The sequence below is a fragment of the Microtus oregoni genome, unplaced genomic scaffold (genome assembly GCF_018167655.1).
Source record: "Microtus oregoni isolate MIOR12 unplaced genomic scaffold, Mior012 000001F_ref0000356, whole genome shotgun sequence".
Lineage (NCBI taxonomy): Eukaryota > Metazoa > Chordata > Mammalia > Rodentia > Cricetidae > Microtus > Microtus oregoni.
In genome coordinates this window covers 60,881,225-60,886,823 of record NW_024543060.1, presented here as the reverse complement: position 1 = coordinate 60,886,823, position 5,599 = coordinate 60,881,225, and positions in this window count along the sequence as shown.

The following is a 5,599-nucleotide window of genomic DNA, read 5'->3' as shown; positions in this document are numbered from 1 at the left end:
AAAGGACAAAATAGGAAAATAAGAAGGAAATTTTAGATCCTTGCAGATGATACAATATTAAACCTCAGAGATCACAAAAATTATAGCAGAAAACTTCTAAAAATATTCAGAAGTTTCTGCAAGATACAGTGTACACAATAACACACGAGTTAATACTCTTTCTATGAATCACCAATAAACACACTGAGAAAGTGATCATGGACACACTTCTAATAGAATAAAAGACAATAAAAAGCTGAGATAATTCTAACCAAAACTTCAAAATGAACACTTCAAATCACTTGATGAAAGAGACTGAGAAAAATACTGGAAGCTGGAAAGACATCCTATCTTCATGAATTGACGAATTAATGTTGTGAAAGTGGTCAATCTACCTGAAGCAATTTACAGATCCAATAAATACTAATCAAAATAACTAAAACATACATCACATCACAGAAAAAGAAAAGTCGTGCTAAAATTCACGTGAAAACAGAAAAGATCCTGGATAACCAATTCAATCCTGAGAAAAAAAGACTAATACTGGAGAAATTGTTAAGCCAGACTTCAAGATATACAATTGAGCTATAGTAATAAAAACAATATGGTACTAACACTCACATACACACATAAGAAAGACATGCAGACCAATAGAATAACATGAAATATTCAAACATGAATACTTGTAACTATAGTCAGCTGATATTTCACAACAGGAAAACTGTGGTCATTAGTGCTTGGAAATTGTTTTCTGGTATTTCAGATGTCTCAGTTTCTTTTATGGATGGAATCAGAGAACACTGAACAAAGAGCAGTGTCCTCATCCTGTATTTCATATATAATAAAAATAAAATTCACCATCTATCACTCACCAAACATTTAAATTAAAATGGAACTATACATACAGGTCAAACCCAGAATGTAGAATATTATAAAACACTGTTTAAAACCATTTTACAGGCTGGGCTAATGTTGGGTTATACATATTCAGGGTTTGGAAGGTTCCATAATTTTGACATGTTATTTCTATTCAGATTGAATAACTGATATTCAGTTCACATTGAAATACAGTCAGTGTTGCTTGCCAAGTTAGGTCCAATAAGATAAATTTCATATTAACACCAACCACTTTAAGCAGTCTATTTGTTATCAAGTATGATTGTATATGACATATATGAGTCACTTTGAATAATAATAGATTGAGAACAGTTGACAATGTATAAAAGATAATTGAATGGGTATATTCATAATAGATATACTGTAGATATAGAGAGATGGTAGATTATCATTGGATAAACAGCAGTTATAGATAAATGACCGGCTCGAAGTAGATGGGTAGATAATAGATACATGATATAAAGAAATGATAATCGATAAATGTTAGATAATACATAGATAAATTAGAATTACAAAGTAACATTAATAGAGATATACTTGAAGATGAGATTAAGAAATAAATTATTGGTAGCTAGATTAAAAAGTAAGTAGATGCATAGTAAACTAACCTTGGAACATAAACGTTTGGATCTTCACATATCCAGGTTAAGCCAACATGCCTTTTCAAATTCTGTTGTCATGCCAACCAACAGAGCCACCATATGGATGGCTTCTAACACTCAGAAGAATCTCACCTGCAGCTGATAACCGACAAGAGAAATGGAAATGTGGTTAAGCTAACCGTGTACTGTGCTCTTCTGTTTTTATCTTCCTACACATTACCTTCCCTACAAAAGGAATTCTTCCAAATGATGCTATTACTTTAATAGCTTCCATTTGCATTCTGGATTTTCATTGTGTCAGTTATCCGATTCCTCTTATAGGATGAAATTTGTGGGCCTCGTGGCGATTTTAATGTGATGGCTTTTATACTGTAATTGAGGGAGTCGCCAATGAATAAAGCAAATGGTTGCAGAGGGTTCTTAATCCCTCAGCAGACATCAGCTAAATGCTAAGCGTGCCTCCAAATTCCCTGGTGCTACATTTTCTAACCATGAAAGAAATGTCATTATTGTAAATTCCCAAGTTTTGTCTGGAAATCTTGTACTAGATCCCTTGAGTGTCAGTTCACTTAATTAATTCAAACTATTTCCTCCCTAATCTCTAAAACATTTTCATATTTAAGACAATAAATGGGGTACTTAAGGGGCTCACTCATTGTTGGTCATTGACATGGCAGGGAATTATAAAAATTACTCCTGGTCTTTAGTGGCGTGAGAAATGTCTCTCTTTCTCCCTATATTTCTGACCAGGACAAGGTTAAAGCGTGGTTACTTTGCTTCCTCTGAATTTAAGAAAACCCAATTTTCCACATGCTTTGGTTTAACACATATGCCCTGATACTCTTGTTTTTCTTTCAGCAATAAATTTCATACGTGGCTTGATAGGACATGCCAATTTGAAGATTAAATTAGTTAATAACTTTGAAATTAGTGATTAGTTTAGAAGATGAATAATTGCATTTACCTTGAACCAGTACGTAAGGTTAATGCAGTGGGGGTGTAATGGCTCCAGTAACTTTGACACTAATTGGCAATTGTGTTACACATTAAAGGTAGTGAGCCTGAACGAATCCTCATGAGGTTTTCAGAGAAAAAAGGTATCTGTTCGCAAATCTACTTTTCACTATTTGAACAATTGGTTTAATTTCATAAAATGTTGGACTGTGACCTTCATGTTAAAATCTCATTGCACGTGTTGCTTTTGTCTCTGAACTGGTCAAACAGAAACTCAGCACAGGAATAACATTTTCCCTAAAATAAAATCAGCGGCTTAGTTATCAATATGAATTTAATTATTGATCCTTACAACAACTTCTGTGGAGAAAAACATTTGAGATGAAAAATATAATAGACCGGCTCTTATTGACAGTCATTTCTGTTTGACCCAAAGTCACACAATTTTATAACCATTATAAATTGAGTACACACACACACACTTATAAACTCAGTATTATGGTTTAGATGAGACCAGTGATTTGGAGATGTCAAAATAATACACAACTGTTGACTCTAAATAAGACAGACATGGGGAAAGTAAGAGAGTATATGTTACTAGGTCAGTCTTGTCCAGGGCTGTCCAGCCAAAGCAACAGACCTGTGCCTGTATAAGAAGAGCCTCATTTTATCCTAGTAATCTCTCAAAGATTACTCTCAAAGGTTTCTTCAGTAGAACTATTAAATATGTACATCATAAGTAGCATTTTAATTGAAATATTTACTCATCAATATCATGGTCCTCATAACATTGATTTCACAGTCATGTTTGGATGATCAAACACACAGCTTATTTGTATATCATTAAATAATAAGACTCCTTCTTAAAGCACTACCACCTGGCAAGTCCCAGTTTTCTAACACTGTTTACAATTGAAATGGTTGATTATTCTTAGCTTCACCCTGTAAGTTTTTTATAACATTCATTGCTTAAAGAGATATAATAATCTCCTTATGTTTTCTATTTCAGATTATTACTTTAAACATAAATTTTGATAGTCATATTTTTAAATTCATGAGCCTGAATACCAACATAGCTTCAATAAAAAGGACAGAACTCTTTTGCCCAATTCCTGAAGATAAACTCAGTATTTACAAATTAAAACATAAAAAATATTGAGGTTTATTATGTATAAAAGCATAACATTAAGAATAGTAGCATACCTGTCATGTATCAGCTATCTATGCATTTATGCATAAGAATTTCTCTAAATGATTTTTGAAAGGTATCAACCAAGACTCTGCATGTGGCTGCCTAAGCAATCAGTTATAGTCACAATAGGTTGAAGTAAGCATGTCGAAAGTAGGTAGATATCTTAGCCATTGTTTTATTGCTGTGAACAGATATCGTGACCACTATAATAAAGAAAAGCATTATATTATGTCTTGCTTACATTTCAGAGGTATAGCCCATTATCATCATGGTGGGTAGATACAGTTCTGTTGAGTTCTGTCAAGTTTTCCACTCCCTAATAACAAAGTCTCCGGGGTCCATCCTTATTCAAATCATCACAGTAGTGTATATGTGTATATATATATATATATATATATATATATATATATTTTTTTTTTTTTTTCACACAGTGTAAAATGACCTACTTGTTGCTGTGCTACCCAACGTAGGCATCCCTCAGCTTTGCATTTTGATTTTGTTCTCCCTTTTCAGTTCAAGAATTGCTATATTCTAAACTGAGCAATAAAAAGAAAATAAGATGCTCAAAGAGAATAAAAACTTTTAAATACAATAAGAAGAAACAAAATTAGAAGAAAAAAACAGAAATAGAAATGTTTAAGTTGCAAATAATTTCTATTCGTTTTATTTATGAAAAATGTAACTTGAATTTATTTTAACATATTATAAGGTAAGTCAATCTCTTTAAAATATTCAAATAAAAGGTTTTGATAATTCTTTATATAAAGCTTTTACTTTTATTTTCCTCTCCCCTCATTTTTTCAATTTTCAAATAATAAAACTTTAAAAAAGTAAAGAGCCTTGTAAGAAAAATCTTAAAAGAGAAAGCTACTACCTCCTTAGAAACACTAGTGACCACTTTTTATGTGGTTTTCAAAACTGCATGTTGCAGTCCATAGTAGATATTCTGTTCTTTGTCCAATAACTATCTTTTCTTTCTTTCTCTCGCTCTCTCTTCCTTTCTTTCTTTTTATTTTTGCGGAAGATTTTTATGAATGAAAACAAAAATAAACATCTCTACCACTTGTGCTCACTGGTCCTCAAATTACATTCTTCAGATTTGGAAAACAACCACCGAAAAGCCCCTGGCTTTGGGCATCTCTAACAGGAGGTAAGTTTGCTCAGCCAAGAAAGAAGCTGCCATTCACAAAGACACTCTAATAATTTCCTTATGACTGCCAAAGGGTGAAACCTGGCTAAAATGTTCAAAACAGGGTCTTTCTCTAGTATTTGAAATGTACTCCATGCTCTTGATAAGAGGAGCATGTAGAATAGCGAGCAGGTGTGTCACCTTGCACTGGAATTTCCGAAAACATCATGTGATAGATGATTGAATTGGTGGTGCAAGGTGCTATTTTAATGAAAATTGTGTTTTGTCTTCTGGGGTGTACTGCGAAAACATTGTGACTCACTGATGGATCACTTAGATATTCCAATTGTCTCTCAGATATCAACTAGATTGATTCTCTTTTAGTTAGAAATAAAATGTCCTTAAACTTTCATTACAGTGATATTGAAAAATTCATTGCCCTCCACAGGAAATCTGAAAATTCCCAAGAGGCATATGCTCTTATAATCCTGAATGGCTCATAAATCTGGCTTCTGTTGAATTAGTTCAACTTAGCAGTCATATGCCTTTGCATTTGCTCAAAACGTGTTCACGAGCATATTAGCCCAACTGTAAAACGTTGCCCTTTATTTTAATTTTTATGACACACACCTAATCATGTTTAAATTAATATGTATACAATTATCCTCTAAAGCATATTGAGAAAGAAAGAAAGATGTGCATGCTTATAGAGTGTTAAATACTGTTACTGAGGAAATCAGGATTTCCTTTGGGGTTCTTGGTCTTCTTAATAAAGGAATTTTAAAGAGATTTAGATGGAAACTCAAGGGCAAATTTGTTAGAATTTGACATAAAACTGGCAAGGCA